This window comes from Rutidosis leptorrhynchoides, chromosome 2 (assembly GCF_046630445.1).
Source record: "Rutidosis leptorrhynchoides isolate AG116_Rl617_1_P2 chromosome 2, CSIRO_AGI_Rlap_v1, whole genome shotgun sequence".
Taxonomy (NCBI): Eukaryota; Viridiplantae; Streptophyta; class Magnoliopsida; order Asterales; family Asteraceae; genus Rutidosis; species Rutidosis leptorrhynchoides.
In genome coordinates, this window is record NC_092334.1 from 34,381,345 (window position 1) to 34,404,029 (window position 22,685).

Consider the following 22,685-nt stretch of genomic DNA (forward strand, 5'->3'; position numbering starts at 1 on the left):
GAGATATTACTTGGAGTAATTCATGACATATTTCAAAAGACGTTGCATTCGAGTCGTTGAGTTCATCAAGATTATTACTAAGTCAATTATAGTTGGATACATTATGGAATGGTATGCATGCCGTTAACTTTTGATGTAAATGAAAGTTTGTCTTTTAAAAGCGAATGCAATGTTTGTAAAATGTATCATATAGAGGTCAAGTACCTCGCGATGTAACCAAATGTAATGTATTCGTCCAGATGGATTAGGACGGGTCCTTTCAGTTGGTATCAGAGCGGTGGTCTTAACGAACCAGGTCTTGCATTAGTGTGTCTAACTGATAGTTGTTTAGATGCATTAGTGGGTCTGGACTTCGACCGTGTCTGCATGTCAAAAGTTTTGCTTATCATTTATAGTCGGAAATCATCTGCTTATCATCCTTAGAAAAATTACATACTTATCATTTTTAGTCTAGACACGTCTTACTGCAGTTAGTGCATCAATAGTGTATAGACAAAATTCATATCTTAGCGTATATGTTACTATAGACTTTACCTAACAGCTTCCGTAGATTCATCCGTAACTTATGGGATTTTAGTATCATATATGCATATGTAAATTATGTATTGCAGGGTACTAATCTACATCCTATAACCTATTTCTTATCGAAAATCCTTCATCTGATCGTACGAGATGAATCCCTCAACCAGTTCGAATTCCTCGAATTCCGACAGCTATTCCAATATGGAGTTTCACCTAAGCTCCGAAAGCAGTGTCACCAGAATGAATCAACCAATCATCCATCCCCAATTCATCTGATGGGTTCGTAGTCAACTTAATCAATGGAGACGTGCAGAAGGCGATCCCTTACACTAACCAAATTCACCTCTTGATGAAGAACCTGAAGCACTTACCGGCGAACCTGTTTGTAACACCATTTTCACCCTCATTTCCCGAATATCTCGCCACGACTATATCATAACTCCGATTCTAAGCCTTATTCATTCGCTCGTTCTTACAGACAATCATCCCGGAGTAACAAGTCAACGAACTTCGCGCTCGAGTAATCAATTTGGAGAATATGGTGCAAAAATTACCAGCTTCAACAACAGCACCGGCAACACCAGGACCACCAACAACAACATCCACAGCACAAGCCTCAACACTACACGTCTCAAACTCACAGTCTGTACCTACAGCATAATCATCATACTACATGATGTTCTACATCGATTATCTTCGTTCTACATGACGTTCTACATCATTTGTCTTCGTACGACATGGCGATTATGTAATCTCTAATGTTTTAGAGATTATATATTCTTATTCTAACGGTAGATCAAATGAGTTTAATATCATGTTAACTCATTAAATCCATGATTACATCTGAAGAAAATATATATGTATATATGTTTTCATAAAGATTGTAATTAAAAATTCTTTTGTACAAACTGTTAATAGTGAAAATATTTTAACGGGTAGGTAATACTCGAGGAATATTTAGATTTCACATTAATAAATACACTGTACATTCTTTCAAATCTAATTCAACAGTCATTTACTATCCTAATTACAACCACCAATATATGTATCCGTTCACCACAGAATAACCATTTTCATTCAATTTCATATTTGGATTTTGATCTATCAGAATCCAACAAGTGGCATAATGAATAAAACATTGGACAAAAATAAAATTTGTTAGAAACAAACAAATTAACCATGAGAAAATTTTGTTAAGAATCCACGCTAACAAAATCCTAGCTAACTGTTCCTAGCTAACTGTTAATTCCTTATTACATTTTATTATCACAATTTATTTATCGCAGTTTATTTATCGCAATTTATATTCTCGCAATTTTATTTATCGTCATTTAATTTATGTTATTTATTTTACGCACTTTATTTATCGTTATTTAAATACTATTATTTACGCATTTAAATATCAGGACACGTATACAAGGTTTTGACATATCATATCGACGCATCTATATATATTATTTGGAATAACCATAGACACTCTATATGCAGTAATGATCGAGTTAGCTATACAGGGTTAAGGTTGATTATATAATAATATATATACTTTGAGTTGTGATCGAGTCTGAGACATGTACACGGGTCACGATACATATTAATTAATTCGAATATTATATATTAAACTATATATGAATTATTGGACTGTTAACTGTGGACTATCGACTGTGGACTAATAACATTAGACAATTAAAATGAATTAAAATACTGATTATAACATATGAAACTAAACAATGCTTCAAGCTTGCCACTTGATTTCATCTTAAACCTCATTTGTATCTTGACGATTACAATCTGCGATTCAAACCTTTCATGATTCTTGAAAACACCTCAATCGGGAGGATGAATCAACCGCACTTCATCTACGGAAGGAAAGATTTATGCATACAGTTATGCACCTGAAAACACTCGAAAACTGAGTAAACGTTTAACACAAAGCTGTGTTAATTCATTTAGCATTATTTTTACCGAAAATAACTTTGCAATTTCTGTTCGAGATAGCCAGTTTTGTCACAGCTCCAACAAGTCAACTTCGACTTTTCGTTCTAAACAACCTTATTATAACCTTGATATATATGCGTGCTTTTTTATTATTACCGGGGAACCTTTTATATTCCATCATATTACCAGCAGACATACCTGCAACCTCGTTGCTCCTTGGCTTAAATCTCTTCGACAAATCACTATATTTGTCTATTGAAGTCTCATCATGTACTCATCCGCATCTTGTAACAAGATTGCCATACCAATTACCGGGAATCAGCAAATCTGTATTGTGAGTCTCGCAAAGTTTTCACACCAATAGTTATATGTATCCATATAACATTTATCTCTTAGAACTATGATCTTCCATTCTAAAATTCTGAAAAGCAACCAGTCTGCGAATTAATGCTCTGAATTTTGAAAAGTTGAATGAAGCAACAAAAACTGTAAACAACCTCAACAGCCAAAAGTTGATGATAAAGAATTGTATGTTGGCAAAGCTCAGAAAAAGTTTGAAACTGAAAAACTGATTGAGCAAACTACGAAGGAGTCTCTGAACAAATTACAAGGACTAAACTTGTACATTAAGAATCCTGATGATTCTATTTCTGATGAAATCTTTAGCGAATACCTTGCTTCTGACTCCAAACTCTTGCGGACAAATTTTCTTCACCATCCTTCGATATTAGAAATTCCAAGATATCATCGTATCTTTCATTATAAATATCTGTCATAACCCGTCCTTAACCGTAAGAACGTGTTAGATAACGTATGATTTCATTGCGAGGTATTGACCTCTATATGCGACATTTTTAAAAGAAAAACTGCATATATTATACATTACAAACCATGATTCTTATTTTTGATACAAGCTTTGGACGAAATAAAGATGATTATCGTTTAGCGATAATCTTCGACTTACAAACTTTACAAATGATGATAACAACACGATTTCTAGCATATTTTACAACACAAGTTCTTGGATATGCAGTCTTATTTTTGACACAAATATGCGTACGCAAGATCCTGCTCAAATTCAACATAATGCAGCGGAAACTTCTAATTATCACCTGAGAATAAACATGTTTAAAACGTCAACATAAAGTTGGTGAGATATAGGTTTAATGCCGGCAGCGATATAAATATAGACCACAAGATTTCATATATAAACATTTTAATAAAAATATTCTAAGTGGTTGAGCACTTGGTAACCATACTTAACATTTAATCACGTCGCATATTCCCTTTATTATGAAATCTTACTACACCGTACCAAGTGTAGTCACAAAACGAAGTACTGTGCAACCGTTGAATACTGGTCGTCCAGTCCGGTTGGGGTTGTCAGGCCCGATAGATCTATCAACAGGATTCGCGTTTACAATACCGCTGTAAATAACAGTTACCAAGCTACAGGGAAGTATGCCAGTGGTACAACTCAACGTAGAATATATTTTTCAGTTACTTGTGTCCATAACGTAAAACATAAAATACATGTATTCTCATCCCGAAATACTTAGAGTTTAAAAGTGGGACTATATACTCACTTTCGTCTTGAAGATATATATATTTTGACTTGGTCTCCCGGTTGATATCACGAACCTATCCATATATAATATATCAATACCTTTTCTTTTTAAACAACGTCACATATATATTCTTGTTATACTTTTAATACTTTTTATAATTCCTTAGTCCGTAGTTAGCAGTTCGTTGTTAGTAATTCAATTTTAATGGTTCATATTTAGATGTTTAATAAACCCCCAACGAAATAAATAAAACCCCCAACGTATATGTATTGGTCGAGATTAATCTTGACCCATGGTACCGGTGTTGTCAAATGACGTGTTGCGTACATAAAGTACCGGTGTTGTCAAATGACGTGTTGCGTACAAACATGAGATCTTATGATTAATCTTCTCGTGTTGTTTACGGGTGATCCTGAACCATATAAAATTGAATTATGAGTACATATATATAAAATATCATGTTATCTTAAAAAGATGTGATTTATTTTAATTTTCTCCAATTAATCCCGAAGTTAAACTAGTCTTGGATAGCCAATTTTGTTTCGGTCATAGTTTCTTCGTTACAACTCCGTTTTCGTTGATTCAACTTGCCATCTCCTTGGATCGAGTTCCTCTTTAAGACTATGAACTGTAAATATCTTAGTTTGTATTCAAAATCACACGGCATAGGTGAAACTTTAGTGAAACTTATGAAGTTAAACCTTTTCCTTTATGTAGGCAACCTTAAATGATTATTTTTCTAAAAATACTTATACTTTGAATTAAATCATGAAATTTTTATGTGTTACCATATTCATAGTAAAAATCATTTTTCCAGAACATAAACCTTCAATTCAAAGTTTAAGATGGTTTTTAATTATCCAACCCAAAACAGCCCCCGGTTACACTCTGACGTCGTAAAAACAGTTTTTAAGGTGTTCTTTGAAAAACCAAGTTATACCTTGTTAAATTAGCATATATTTAAGTTATATTACAGGTCTTGAAGTATTTTAAAAGTTAAGTTAGAAGGATCTATTTAGTTTGCAAACAAGTTTGAAAACATTCAAACTATGTTCTTGTTGTTAAAATTGTATACCACAAAATATGATAGCTATATATATATGAATCGAATAAGGTTATGAACATAGATACTACCTCAAGTTCCTTGGACAAGGTTTCTGTAAAAGAGGAGTAAGAACCTAGAACCAAAAGGGTGATGGAATTGGATGAAAGATTGGAAGTAAGTTTGTGTTCTTGGAAGGATTTCTTGAAGTGTTTTTGTAAGGTTTTCTTATGAGATTTAAGTGTTGTTTTTGAAGCTAAATGATGGAGAAAATGCTTGGAGATGATCAAGTATGAAGTTAAGAGTATTTTGAGAGAGAAATGGAAGTGTAAGTATGAGAAAATGGGGTGAAGAAATGGTGTGCATGCATAAAAACGTTTTTAGGTTATAAAGGAAAAAAAGATACCTAACTTTGTTTTCTTGCTAAATAATTCATGCTACTTGACAAATGGTTGGTTCCACATGTTTCTTAATCATTTAAGGCTGCTAAGGAGCAGATTTTTATTGGTATATACCAATAGTAAATACATCTAGAAGCTGCGTATGATACGAGTACATATACTCTAGATATACGTATAGAAATTTTGTGAAAAATGGAATGAGGATTCAAATATAGCTATCTTTTGTGAATACACTTATATGGTTTTATGTATTTAAGTTCTTAAAAGTGATTAAATTCATTACTTATACGATATATGTATAAACATTATAGGTCATAAGTATTTAAGTCAAATAACGTTGCGTATGGTTATCGTTTTGAAAACTTAAGTTAGTAGTTTCAAAATATACATATAACTTATTGTTATTAATACAAAATGAGATATTAAAACATTCTTAGATCATGTTAAATATGTATATATACATATATATACACAAACGTATAATTATCATATGTTATATAGTTCGTGATATCATCGGTCAAACTAGACGGTCAAACGTTGTGTAAAACTCTTTTCAAAAACATAAATCTCAACAATTTGGATTGCTTATCATGTTGGTAAGGTTTAATTTATGTAAATATTAATCTTACAAGTATAGAATGATCGAAAAAGTGCGGGTCATTACAGTACCTACCCGTTAAATAAATTTCGTCCCGAAATTTTAAAATTGTACCTATTTTGCGTCATCGGGAAACAAGTGTGGATACTTTTGTTTCATTTGATCCTCTCGTTCCCAAGTAAACTCGGGACCCCTACGAGCATTCCAACGAACCTTAACGATCGGTATGTTGCTCTGCTTGAGCCGTTTAACTTCACGATCCATGATTTCGATTGGTTCTTCGATGAATTGTAGTTTCTCGTCGACATGGATTTCTTCAAGAGGAATGGTGAGGTCTTCCTTTGCAAGACACTTCTTAAGGTTTGAGACGTGAAAGGTATTATGTACTCCGGCGAGTTGTTGTGGTAACTCGAGTCGATAAGCTACCGGTCCAATGCGTTCGATGATCTTGAACGGGCCTACATACCTTGGGTTTAGTTTACCCCTTTTTCCAAAACGTATTACACCTTTCCAAGGTGACACCTTTAACATAACCATGTCACCGATCTGAAACTCTAATGGTTTCCTTCGAACATCGGCGTAGCTCTTTTGGCGACTACGGGCTGTTTTCAATCTCTCCTTGATTTGCACTATCTTCTCAGTCGTTTCATGTATGATCTCGGGACCAGTTAATTGTCGATCTCCTACTTCATTCCAACAAATAGGAGATCTACACTTCCTTCCGTACAATGCTTCGAATGGCGCAGCTTTAATGCTCGCATGATAACTATTATTATACGAGAATTCTGCTAATGGTAGATATTTATCCCATCCGTTTCCAAAATCGATCACACATGCCCTGAGCATGTCTTCAAGAGTCTGAATTGTTCTTTCACTCTGCCCGTCGGTTTGCGGATGATACGCGGTACTCATATCCAAACGAGTTCCTAGGGCCTCCTGTAGTGATTGCCAGAACTTTGATGTAAATCTACTATCACGATCGGATATAATGGAAATAGGTATTCCATGCCTTGAAACAACTTCCTTTATATACAATCGTAATAGTTTCTCCATTCTATCCGTTTCCTTTATAGGCAAGAAGTGTGCAGACTTGGTGAGACGATCAACAATCACCCAAATGGTGTCGTATCCCCAGGCAGTCTTTGGTAACTTCGTGATGAAATCCATGGTAATACCATCCCATTTCCATTCTGGGATTTCTGGTTGTTGAAGTAACCCTGACGGCTTCTGGTGTTCAGCTTTGACTTTGGAACAAGTTAAACATTCCCCAACATATGTTGCAACGTCTGTCTTTAAATTAGGCCACCAATAATGTGTCTTAAGATCTTGGTACATCTTTCCAACTCCAGGATGTATCGAGTATCTTGTCTTATGTGCCTCATTTAATATCAACTTCCTTAATCCACCCAACTTCGGTACCCAAATACGATTTGCAAAATATCGAATTCCATCTTCCCGCATAACGAGTTGCTTCTCATACTTCTTCATTATTTCATTTCCTATATTTTCTTTAGTAAGTGCTTCTCGTTGAACTTCTTTGATTTGTGAGTTGAGATTCATGCGAATTTTTATGTTCATCGCTCGTACTCGAATTGGTTCTCGTTCCTTTCTGCTTAAAGCATTGGCCACCACGTTCGCCTTCCCGGGATGATAACGAATTTCACAATCATAGTCGTTTATTAACTCGACCCACCTACGTTGTCTCATGTTCAGCTGTTTCTGATCAAAAATATGTTGAAGGCTTTTATGATCAGTAAACACAGTGCATTTAACCCCATACAAGTAGTGTCTCCATATCTTCAATGCAAACACGACTGCTCCCAGTTCTAGATCATGCGTCGTATAATTCCGCTCGTGAATCTTCAATTGTCGGGATGCGTATGCAATAACTTTCTTTCGTTGCATAAGAACGCAACCAAAACCTTGTCGCGAAGCGTCACAATATATTTCAAAATCATCGTTCCCTTCTGGTAACGATAAAATAGGCGCCGTAGTTAACTTCTTCTTCAGTAATTGAAATGCGTTCTCCTGCTCCGAGGTCCATTCGTATTTCTTCCCTTTTTGCGTTAATGCTGTCAACGGCTTAGCTATTCGGGAAAAATCTTGAATAAACCTTCTATAATAACCGGCTAAACCCAAAAATTGGCGTATCTGCATTGGTGTTTTAGGAGTCTCCCATTTTTCAATGGCTTCAATTTTTGCTGGATCAACCTGAATTCCTTTGCTACTAACAACGTGGCCAAGAAATTGCACTTCTTTCAACCAGAAAGCACATTTAGAAAATTTAGCATATAGCTGTTCTTTTCTCAACAACTCTAATATCAACCTTAAATGCTGCTCATGCTCTTGCTCACTCTTGGAATAGATAAGAATATCATCAATGAAAACGATAACAAACTTATCTAAATATGGACTACAAACTCGATTCATGAGGTCCATGAATACAGCTGGCGCATTTGTCAACCCAAACGGCATGACCAAAAATTCGTAATGACCATAACGTGTCCGAAAAGCATTTTTCGGAATGTCCTCTTCTTTGACACGTAATTGATGATAGCCCGACCTTAAGTCAATTTTTGAGTACACACATGATCCTTGGAGTTGATCAAATAAGTCGTCAATTCTCGGTAGTGGATACCGATTCTTGATAGTTAACTTATTTAATTCACGATAATCTATACACATCCTAAAAGATCCATCTTTCTTTTTAACAAATAGAATCGGAGCTCCCCACGGTGAAGTACTTGGTCGTATGAATCCATGATCCAGTAATTCTTTTAACTGACTCTGAAGTTCTTTTAACTCGGACGGTGCAAGTCTATATGGAGCACGAGCCACTGGTGCGGCTCCTGGTACTAAATCTATTTGAAATTCTACAGATCTAAATGGAGGTAATCCCGGCAACTCTTTCGGAAAAACTTCAGGAAAATCTCTTGCCACAGGCACGTCGTTGATGCACTTCTCTTTTTCTTTCTTTTCGACTTTATTAACATGTGCTAAGATAGCATAGCACCCTTTCTTCAAGCACTTTTGAGCTTTCAAATAACTAATGAGTTTTAGCTTTGAGTTACCCTTCTCTCCATAAATCATCACCGGCATTCTATCCTTACAAGGAATGCGAATTGCCTTCTTGGCACACATAACTTCAGCTCCTACTTTGGACATCCAGTCCATGCCGACTATTACATCAAAACTTCCTAATTCTACGGGTATTAAGTTAATTTTAAATGTTTCTCCGGCTAAATTTATTTTACAATCACGGCAAATTTTATCGGCTTTAATTAGTTTACCATTAGCTAACTCAATCATGTACTTAGCATCTAGAGGTAATGATGAACAATTCAATTTAGCGTAAAAGCCTCTACTCACGTAACTTCTATCGGCACCAGTATCAAATATAATAGATGCGGATAAGTTATTAATGGTAAACGTACCCGTAACAAGCTCCGGGTCTTCACACGCCTCTCTAGCATTAATAACAAATGCTCTTCCACGTGCAGATCCATTATTCTTCTCTGGATTCGGACACTGGCTCTTATAGTGACCTTGTTTTCCACACCCATAACAAGTAATGGTAGCCAAAGCAGTTCTATTTGCATTGGTGGCAGGAGTCTTGGTACCATTTGTATTTGTAACGAGAGCCCTACAATCTTCAGCAAGATGACCCTTTCGATTACATTTGTTGCATACCACATTACAGTAACCAGAGTGATGTTTGTGGCATCGGTTGCATAAAGGATTTTGTCCTTTATAACCAAAGCTTAAACCACTACCCATACCTTGCGTGTTTTCTTGTTTCTTAAAAGATTGTTGTTGGTTACCTCGATCATAATTTCCATTCCACTTTCTTTTGTTACCTGATACCTTCACATCAGTATTGGATACTTTCTTATCCATGATGACCTGATCCATTAGCTCGTTTGCCATGGTTATAGCTTCATGAATTGTCTTAGGTTTCGATGCTGTAACATTTACCTTGACCTTTTTGGGCAAACCATCTTTGTACATTTCAATCTTCCGTTCTTCGGTTGGAACCAATTCAGGACATAGCAAAACTAATTCCATGAATCGCTGATTGTAGTTGGTGATTTCAGTACCAATAACCTTCAGACTTCGTAACTCATCTTCCAACTTCCTAACCTCGTTCCTTGGACAATATTCATTGATTAACATTGTTTTGAATTCTTCCCACGGAGTATCATAAGCTACATCTCCTCCTACAGCCTTCACATAATTTTTCCACCACGTGAGTGCACTATCTTGTAAAGTGCACGATGCGTATTTGGTCATGTCCTTTTCAACACAACCACTGATTTTGAACACAGTTTCCATCTTTTCTATCCACCGGGTTAAACCGATTGGTCCTTCTGTTCCACTGAATGATGAGGGCTTGCAAGCTTGAAAAGTTTTGTAAGTGCACCCCACACGAGGATTTGGGTTAACTGCAGCACCTCTTGCAGCCTCGACCCATAACATTCTGTCGTTCACTCGCTGATTGATGAGTTCCTGGATTTCTTGTTCCGTCATTCGGTTCAATCGCGCCATATTCTTCTATAAGAATGAAAAGAAAATAATTATTCACATGGAATATTATAGATGTAGTGTATATTTACAGTACATTATAGCTTATTAATAATATGAACCAGGTATTATTATAAAAGCCTTTTCTTCTTATTAGCGTTTTATAATTATATCTAGGGTAGTACCTACCCGTTAATGTCCATACTTAATAGCTTAGTACAGAATCAATTACTACCATCTAAATAATACTTAACCATGGAAAATTATTGCATTTCACACTTCACTATTTTACATATGCTTATCTTACATCGAACATTAAGCAAACCACACTAATAATATTATACAAAACATTATATGATCCCATGGTTTAATACGGCAGCGCATCGTTTGGTCTACTTTCTAGGATGTTTAGGTTCAAAGAATCGCTTAACGCTTATCCTGGCTGTCTGCCTATATTTTGGCCGTGGGACTGAAGAACTGGATGCCGGGATAGAACGAATAGGAATAGCGGGAATAGGGGTGGTAGTGTCTAGTGGAGTTGGTGCCACATCATCCTTACTAAACTCGGGATTTGAATTTTCTAATTCATTAGCCTTTCGTTTCTTTCCTAGTTCGAACTCGTCTTTTGTAATTTCCTGTATTTCTTCCTCGGGTTCACTTTCCTCCTCGGGTTCACTTTCCTCCTCGGGTTCACTTTCCTCCTCGGGTTCACTTTCCGGGTTCTCTATAGTCGGTTCATCCGGAATTTGTGAGTCTTCCCCAAAGATATTATTTTCGTCATCGGATAGGTTAATGACTGGAACACCATCTGAAGATTTTGGTTCGGAGTCGCTGAATGTGATGACAAGTTTTGAGCCCGACATCTATCACACAACAACTAACCCATTAGTACTACATAATATTTACATATAAATTTTAACCAACAATGATAAGCAATGGTTTTTAAATCAGACCCGGTCAAAGTCCAGACTTACTAATGTATCCTAACGACTTATCGGTTAGACACACTAATGCAAACCTGGTTCGCTAAGACCACCGCTCTGATACCACATGTCATAACCCGTCCTTAACCGTAAGAACGTGTTAGATAACGTATGATTTCATTGCGAGGTATTGACCTCTATATGCGACATTTTTAAAAGAAAAACTGCATATATTATACATTACAAACCATGATTCTTATTTTTGATACAAGCTTTGGACGAAATAAAGATGATTATCGTTTAGCGATAATCTTCGACTTACAAACTTTACAAATGATGATAACAACACGATTTCTAGCATATTTTACAACACAAGTTCTTGGATATGCAGTCTTATTTTTGACACAAATATGCGTACGCAAGATCCTGCTCAAATTCAACATAATGCAGCGGAAACTTCTAATTATCACCTGAGAATAAACATGTTTAAAACGTCAACATAAAGTTGGTGAGATATAGGTTTAATGCCGGCAGCGATATAAATATAGACCACAAGATTTCATATATAAACATTTTAATAAAAATATTCTAAGTGGTTGAGCACTTGGTAACCATACTTAACATTTAATCACGTCGCATATTCCCTTTATTATGAAATCTTACTACACCGTACCAAGTGTAGTCACAAAACGAAGTACTGTGCAACCGTTGAATACTGGTCGTCCAGTCCGGTTGGGGTTGTCAGGCCCGATAGATCTATCAACAGGATTCGCGTTTACAATACCGCTGTAAATAACAGTTACCAAGCTACAGGGAAGTATGCCAGTGGTACAACTCAACGTAAAATATATTTTTCAGTTACTTGTGTCCATAACGTAAAACATAAAATACATGTATTCTCATCCCGAAATACTTAGAGTTTAAAAGTGGGACTATATACTCACTTTCGTCTTGAAGATATATATATTTTGACTTGGTCTCCCGGTTGATATCACGAACCTATCCATATATAATATATCAATACCTTTTCTTTTTAAACAACGTCACATATATATTCTTGTTATACTTTTAATACTTTTTATAATTCCTTAGTCCGTAGTTAGCAGTTCGTTGTTAGTAATTCAATTTTAATGGTTCATATTTAGATGTTTAATAAACCCCCAACGAAATAAATAAAACCCCCAACGTATATGTATTGGTCGAGATTAATCTTGACCCATGGTACCGGTGTTGTCAAATGACGTGTTGCGTACATAAAGTACCGGTGTTGTCAAATGACGTGTTGCGTACAAACATGGGATCTTATGATTAATCTTCTCGTGTTGTTTACGGGTGATCCTGAACCATATAAAATTGAATTATGAGTACATATATATAAAATATCATGTTATCTTAAAAAGATGTGATTTATTTTAATTTTCTCCAATTAATCCCGAAGTTAAACTAGTCTTGGATAGCCAATTTTGTTTCGGTCATAGTTTCTTCGTTACAACTCCGTTTTCGTTGATTCAACTTGCCATCTCCTTGGATCGAGTTCCTCTTTAAGACTATGAACTGTAAATATCTTAGTTTGTATTCAAAATCACACGGCATAGGTGAAACTTTAGTGAAACTTATGAAGTTAAACCTTTTCCTTTATGTAGGCAACCTTAAATGATTATTTTTCTAAAAATACTTATACTTTGAATTAAATCATGAAATTTTTATGTGTTACCATATTCATAGTAAAAATCATTTTTCCAGAACATAAACCTTCAATTCAAAGTTTAAGATGGTTTTTAATTATCCAACCCAAAACAGCCCCCGGTTACACTCTGACGTCGTAAAAATAGTTTTTAAGGTGTTCTTTGAAAAACCAAGTTATACCTTGTTAAATTAGCATATATTTAAGTTATATTACAGGTCTTGAAGTATTTTAAAAGTTAAGTTAGAAGGATCTATTTAGTTTGCAAACAAGTTTGAAAACATTCAAACTATGTTCTTGTTGTTAAAATTGTATACCACAAAATATGATAGCTATATATATATGAATCGAATAAGGTTATGAACATAGATACTACCTCAAGTTCCTTGGACAAGGTTTCTGTAAAAGAGGAGTAAGAACCTAGAACCAAAAGGGTGATGGAATTGGATGAAAGATTGGAAGTAAGTTTGTGTTCTTGGAAGGATTTCTTGAAGTGTTTTTGTAAGGTTTTCTTATGAGATTTAAGTGTTGTTTTTGAAGCTAAATGATGGAGAAAATGCTTGGAGATGATCAAGTATGAAGTTAAGAGTATTTTGAGAGAGAAATGGAAGTGTAAGTATGAGAAAATGGGGTGAAGAAATGGTGTGCATGCATAAAAACGTTTTTAGGTTATAAAGGAAAAAAAAAGATACCTAACTTTGTTTTCTTGCTAAATAATTCATGCTACTTGACAAATGGTTGGTTCCACATGTTTCTTAATCATTTAAGGCTGCTAAGGAGCAGATTTTTATTGGTATATACCAATAGTAAATACATCTAGAAGCTGCGTATGATACGAGTACATATACTCTAGATATACGTATAGAAATTTTGTGAAAAATGGAATGAGGATTCAAATATAGCTATCTTTTGTGAATACACTTATATGGTTTTATGTATTTAAGTTCTTAAAAGTGATTAAATTCATTACTTATACGATATATGTATAAACATTATAGGTCATAAGTATTTAAGTCAAATAACGTTGCGTATGGTTATCGTTTTGAAAACTTAAGTTAGTAGTTTCAAAATATACATATAACTTATTGTTATTAATACAAAATGAGATATTAAAACATTCTTAGATCATGTTAAATATGTATATATACATATATATACACAAACGTATAATTATCATATGTTATATAGTTCGTGATATCATCGGTCAAACTAGACGGTCAAACGTTGTGTAAAACTCTTTTCAAAAACATAAATCTCAACAATTTGGATTGCTTATCATGTTGGTAAGGTTTAATTTATGTAAATATTAATCTTACAAGTATAGAATGATCGAAAAAGTGCGGGTCATTACAATATCCTCCATATTTCTGAAGATATTTTCATAACTATTCTTATCTGAAATCATTAATATCTTCGTGCTATCATTGTTACATCATATAGAAACTGTTAGTTTCTATATTCTGTAAACTTTCGAACTTAAAATATGAATGTTATTGAAGTAATGTTGGAAATTGATGCATGAATTAGTATAATATAATGACACTTGATCAACGTGATTATATTACAATAAGTCATGCCGAGTTTCTGATGGAACGTGATGATTCACAGATTATAACATCATCATGTGCCATGTCACACGACTCTTACATTCTATCTAATCTTCAAACATATCAACAACATGTCTTTCTGATAACTCTATCTTTTCTCTTGAATTCTGGAAATTTAACCAATCAAGATCATGCTATTAAAATCACTCTCTTAAAACGTTAGTTATGTTCATTCGGAACTTCACACCTACGAATTTTGGATCATTATTCGCTTGACTTAAAGTCGGGAAGAGAAAACAAAAGTATGGAACTCCAAAGTATAAAGGAAATGAAGAAAGTGGATTTATAGTAAAATATCCGACAGAGCAATCGGAATAGATTATTACATTTAATCAAAGCAGATCCTAATTTCCTTAATTACCGAAGAGTCAAATCTTATATAGATTTTGAAGACTATCTCTAATTTCCTTGATTTCTGAAAATCAGTCGTGACTACGTCACCAGTTAAGACGAAACTTTATTTATTCATTTTGCTCTTTTGTGATAGCTTCAATTGTGCTTTTCGAATAATCAAATTGTTTTATCTGTATTACTCAATAATGATAAAACTCTATTCATCAACTCATATTCGTCATGAAAACATTTTTATTGTTAACCATAACCACCTCACTCAAATTCCGGGACGAAATTTCTTTAACGGGTAGGTATTGTGACGACCCGAAAATTTCCGACCAAATTTAAACTTGATCTTTATATGAATTCGACAAGATAAGCAAAGTCTGTAATGTTGAGCCTCGAAAATTTTGAAATTATATTCATATAATCAATTACTCTTAGACTATGCTCGACGGTTCACGAACAATTGTGTGTAAATAAATATGTAAATATATAAATATATGTTATTATGAATCTATGAATGATATATATATATATATATATATATATATATATATATATATATAATTCAATAAATATCGTTATATAAAATAATATTACATTTAAATGCAAGATTTAAAATAATTGTTATATTAATATTATTATCATTACTTTTATCAATATTAAAATTTGTATAATTAATATTATTATTTTTAATACAATATATATATACATATATATATATATATATATATATATATATATATATATATATATATATATATATATATATATATATATTTGATAAGTATAAGTTGTTATATTATTATTGTCAATATTATTATTATCAATGAAATTAATATTATTATAACTGATAATATTACTAGTACTATTAATATTATTAATATTTTTATTATCATTATTAAAATCAGTGTTAGATATATTATTATTAGCAATAGATAATATATAGATAGGAAAGTTGATATATATATATAAATTGAGATATTATTATTAGTATTATTGTTATTATCAATAATATTAGTATGATTATAATTAGTATTATTGTTATTAATAATATTAGTGTTATATATTTTATAGTAATTATCATCATTATCATTAGTAATAATATTATTATTATTACTATTACATTTGTATTACTATTATTTATAATATTAAGAGTATTATTATCATATTTATATTTATTAATAAGATTAATTTATAAGCTATAAAAATAAATAAATAGATATAATAGATATACAACTTCGGATATAAATACAGGTATATGAAAATCGATATGCAGATTATATATAAATACATACATATTTACAGAATGCAGATATATGTATATATATATATATATATATATATATATATATATATATGATAAAATACAGATAAATAAGAAGTAGAGTCCAAAATCTGTTTCATATCGTTATCTAACTGTATTTGATTTGTGTTTCTGTCTCTAAGCTCGTACCAATCATAATCCAATCACTTGAATAAATCCATGAATCTGTTAGCAGTCAGTTTCATCCATTATTTTCCTGTCTACTCCAATTTGGAATATTAATCTCAGTACAGAACGAAGTCGGTTGCAGGTCACTATCCAGTTTTAAATTTAATCTCTTAGCTTCATTCTTGATTCGATTCTTCCATGTCGATACACTAGAAGTTAACTTGGTGTCAGATCCAAGAGAAGATATTAAATCGAGTTGTTTCTGCTTTATTATATTCGTTCCCCTAAATCATATATATATATATATATATATATATATATATATATATATATATATATATATATATATATATATATATATATGCGTATTGAACACACTAAGAAAATAAGACATAACCTTCTTGATATCAAACTCCACCATCGATCCTCACTTCAACCGAACACCCATCAATCACTGCACTTTATTATATTTCTGTTTTGGACGAACGATAATCACCACCACGAACTCAACAACCCATATCACCACCTCCATATTTTTTTTCCCTCTTTTCTTCTTTTTCTCTGATAACCCATCATCATAACGACCACATTCATTACTCTTGTATTACTTTTGCAACTACACTATTATTTGTTTCTGTTTCTTTTTATTTAGAACCCACAACTGCTACTGCAGTTCCTTCCGTGCTCTAGATTGAATATTCTGATAAAGGAGATAAACAAAAACATATAATAGAGGAGAAGAGGATACCGATAACCCTACTTAAATAATAATACAAAGCCTCTTTTATTAAAGTGTAGACAACCTACTAGTTGATTGATAATGGAGTATGATGTGTTATATAATAAACCGAACCAAAAATCCATCCCATAATCCACTTGCAAAAGCCATAATTCCATTCATTATTATAAAACCCCACTTGGTTGATAAAGGTATAGAATGATTTAAATAATGAATGCTTATGCTCGATTATTTTCTGTTTCTACTTTGCTGAAACAAACAGACAACATCATGGGTTAGTAATAGACTACTCTTTTGCTCCTTTTACTTCCCCTTGTTTCTATGTACACGTACACCATCCAAAAAAAAAAAAACTCATATGTAAAGATGATTAAAGTTATGACAATGAGTGTTGTTGGGACCAACAATCTGATTATATACGCAATTATCCTTCACCTTTTTAGCCAAAAGTTTCCAACATATATAACTCCATTTTTCTACGAAGTCTCGGTACCCCACTCACGCACTTACTCAATTGTTTTGGTCTAACATGCTACAAATTCTGTTGCATCTGACTTGTTTCTGTTTCGGCTCGACCCATACAACCACAAACCCACTTCAAACACCCCAAGTCTACTACACAATATTTATTTCTATTTATGTTCAAATGTATCTGTTTTTCTGTCTTCCTACTTCCTGTCCAAAACCCAATTGTATCTCGGTTATAAACCAAGCGAAGAAACCATGATTTGATTGCTACATGTTGATTTCCTTTGATAATAACCTTTCCAAAATCACTTTATTCATTTTCGTTCCTTTTTCATTTGGACCGACAAATTATTAAGCAACCAACCCCCACTAAATTATTAAAGGGAAACCAAATAACCAACTTGCAAATAAACTAATCCTTGTACATATCCAAATTGGGACATCTTGCTTATTTTTTTAAAAAAGACCGACCCATGTGAGAACACGTAATGATATTAGTTATAATATTTTAGTAGTTGGGCCGGTAATTACGGAGAGCCATAATGATGATCGTAGAATAATTAGTCGATGGTGATGGTTGAACAAGATGATAATTATGATAGATTGACGATGAGGTTTAAGCATGAAATCACGATCATATGTGACGATTTATCATTGATGATGTACTCGCTGTCACAACGATGATGTATTAATGGTGATAGCGATATTAATGATCACGAATAGGAACAATGATGACGAGGAAGATGAGTATAACGATGATGATGATTATTATTTACCATGATTTCGAATGATAAAGATATTATGATGATAATTGATAGCAAAGAAGAAGGAAATCGATGATGATAAGAATCATGATTTTATGTGTTAACTTGATGATGATTATAATAATGGAGACAATACAGTTATGGTAATAAGGATTATGGAAACCAGATCCTTCTTAAGTTATTGGATCTTCTTTCATTGGGCCGAATATCACAATATTATGTTTTGGGCCGAAAGATGTGATATTATCTGGTTGGGCCGAAATGAAGCAGACGGGTTAAATAATTTGATGCTGTAAGTTTAATAGGGAAAACAGAAAATAGTTCAATGGTTAAGGGATGAGTCTGGTGAGCGAGAGGTCTCGGGTTCGAGCTCGGGCTGAGGCAGTTTACTTCTTTTTGGAGCTTTTCTTGTGAGGTAGTATTTATTATTACTCTTATTATTAGTACTATCATTATTTTTACCACTATTATTGTTATTATTACAAATAAATATTATTTTACAAAAATACATTACAAATATATTAATATTACATATTACTAAGTTTTTATTATTAAAATGATATTAAGTAAACTATATATAAAATATATCAATAATATAAATATACATATATATTTTCATCATATATAAATATTGAAATGAACTTCTACTTTTAATATATTATGATTATGATAAATGATAAATAGTATATTATTAAACTACTGTAATAATTATTTACTATATTAATATTAATAAATGAATTATAGAACTAAATAATTACTACTTAAAGTATATAGGATAAATATAACTTATTTAGTAATATGATATGTAAATTATGTCATATATAAACTTGTTAGTTGTTATTATATGTGTTAATATATATATAAATGATATAGGTTCGTGAATCCGAGGTCAACTCTGCATTGTTCAGTTTCGTCGTATGCATATTTTTACTACAAAATATCGTATCGTGAGTTTCATTTGCTCCCTTTTTAAATGCTTTTGCAATATATATTTTTGGGACTGAGAATACATGCGCTTTTATAACTGTTTTACGAAATAGACACAAGTAATTGAAACTACATTATATGGGTGAATGATCGAAGCCGAATATGCCCCTTTTTGCTTGGTAACCTAAGAATTAGTAAACCGATCTACTAATTGACGCGAATCCTAAAGATAGATCTATTGGGCCTAATGAACCCCATCCAAAGTACCGGATGCTTTAGTACTTCGAATTCGTTTTTATCATGTTCGAAGGATTTCCCGGAATGATAGGGGATATTCTTATATGCATCTTGTTAATGTCGGTTACCAGGTGTTCACCATATGAATGATTTTTGTCTCTATGCATGGGACGTATATTTATGAGAACTGGAAATGAAATTCTTGTGATCTATTAAAATGATGAAAATGAATGATTATGATAAACTAATGAACTCACAAACCTTTTGGTTGACACTTTAAAGCATGTTTATTCTCAGGTATTAAAGAAATCTTCCGCTGTGCATTTGCTCATATTAGAGATATTACTTGGAGTCATTCATGACATATTTCAAAAGACGTTGCATTCGAGTCGTTGAGTTCATCAAGATTATTACTAAGTCAATTATAGTTGGATACATTATGGAATGGTATGCATGCCGTTAACTTTCGATGTAAATGAAAGTTTGTCTTTTAAAAGCGAATGCAATGTTTGTAAAATGTATCATATAGAGGTCAAGTACCTCACGATGTAACCAAATGTAATGTATTCGTCCAGATGGATTAGGACGGGTCCTTTCACATTTAGCATCATGAGCTACGTTATAGACCTTGATTTCTTCTGTTTTGTGGAGATTCATCTGCATAGTTTTCAATTTCACTCAACTGTTCTTGGGCTCTAACTATGCATGTCCTCAAATATTCCTTTTCAGAAGATTCAGATACAAGTTGTTCAGCCTCCAGAAATAGCCCTAGTCCAGCACTCCAGAATCCAGGTGAGGTGTATCTTGTTTTTAATATGGTTGCAACACGAGATATGATGGTAAAAAACTGTGTCATTCATAATTCATTCAATAAATAACACATCAAGATAACACTTAGTAACAAATTTTGTGATGGTACAATAATCATTACTTTGCAGAGGCATAAGTTGACGCTTTACATTTTCGTTGATGCGGTACGATTCTTTTGGATACCTTAAATACAGAGTAACTGTTTTATGTATAATTAGATATAAAAGGATTAAGGTTGAGAATGTTATTGATATTCTAGTATATCAAGCTATGCAATAAACAATTAAACCTATAAGAACGATTCAAATTGATAAGAGGTACATTATGTATTACTTAATTAATTAATCAAACTTATTACAACAAACTAATAAAATAAAATTATATATATATATATATATATATATATATATATATATATATATATATATATATATATATATATATCAAAGTATGCTGTAGATGCACGGAATTAAATGATGATAAATAATAAAAACTACCAATTTATGAAGAGAAGGTGAAGCAGAAGGATAAAACTGATGAAGCAAAGCCCTGATTAAAGAAACGGATTCTTCGAACATTTGTTTTTTCCCTAGCTATTTTTGTAATTCTTGCAGTTTTTGCTTCAATTCATCCTCACGTTCCATATTCCTTTGATTTTATACAATTGAATTTTGGAAACCTGAAATTGTTTAATCTTGAAATTCGATGATTAAGAAAGGGAATGAGGATCTGATTTATAAAGTAGAACAACAGTTAGAAGATGTCTTGAATAGGAGGTAACCAGCCAACTCTATGGGAAGGTTCAAGTCACCAACTAACAATAATTAGACAAAACTAGGAAAAAAATCTCGCGCTTCACTGCGGAGTGATTTTTGGTCGGTTAATCGAATGAGGTGATTTTTGTCGGTTAATGATCGGCTAATCGAACGTAAAAAAATAAATGAATAAAAAGCGGAAGGGGAAAAAAGTTATATAAAAAAGAATAAGAAAAAGTAAAATAAAATAAAATTTAGTAAGTCGGCCGCACGTTATTGCGGGACGGTAAGCACACACGTTTCGGCATAGATTGATTTTAGTAAAATGTAAGAATTCGAACAAAAATGAAAAAAAAAAAAAAAAAGGCGTCTAAGAAATGAAACTTTTCAAACAAAAAAGGAGAAAAATAATGTAAATAAATGATGACTTTTTATAAAAGAAATTAAAAACTGTATAATTGTATTAAAATATCTCTAAAAAATAGTAGTATGTCATTATACTAACTAAAATTTAAGTTTAGTTCTTATCTTTTGTCTTACAAACTAATCCGTATAACCACATAAATGTGTCATTATTTTTAAATTGAATTTTGATTGATGTTGATTAAATAAAAAATCAAAAAGGAAACCATATAAACTGTGGGCTTGATACGCTCTCTCTCCTAGCTACTCTCTCATATCTCTTTCCTCTCTAATACAGATCTAGATCTGAATTCTTTTCTCCATCCTAATCTTTAATCTCCTTATTTTTTTTCAAAACACCCTTGTGACGCCCCGTACAAAACCATCGTGTACGGTTCATCAACAACAGGGATCATTACAAGGTCAAACACTATATGCTGTTTGAAACCAGTTTTGCATTCATAAAAAGATAGCGTTTTACAAAAGATAACGTGCTTCCTATGAATAGAAGCGTTTACATAAGTATGTGACCCAAAGGTCGTTACAAAGCCATTGTTTGAAAATAACATAAGTTACGAATGCAAAATAAAAGTTTCATGATTGAGACATCTCTAAGTAATGCAGCGGAAATCTAATACAGTAGGTCCATAACAGCAAGTCTATAACACCAAGACAGCAAGTCTAACAGCGGAAGCAATATCGTCTAAGCACCTGAGAAATACATGCTTAAAAGTCAACATGAATGTTGGTGAGCTATAGTTTGTAATCAGTAAAGTAATGTAGACCACGAGATTTCAGTGCTTCAATCAGCAGTTTAAATCAGTATGAAAAGTATATACTTAACCGTGGGCACCCGGTAACTAGACTTAACGTATGTATATCACATTATCACCCCCTAAAAGTGCACTTGGCGAGTGCGTTTGTCCTCGAAGTATTAAACACCCGTTGAATGCTAGCGCGACTAGCCCGAGTGGGGATGTCAAACTCTATGGATCCATATCTAAGATTCGC

The 22,685-nt window shown here is 32.9% G+C and overlaps 1 pseudogene; it reads right to left on the minus strand.

The window, feature by feature from the left end:
• Positions 1–21,161, minus strand: part of LOC139890707 (E3 ubiquitin-protein ligase AIP2-like) — a 45,290-nt pseudogene extending 24,129 nt beyond the window's left edge.
• Between the last annotated feature and the right edge of the window lie 1,524 nt (positions 21,162–22,685).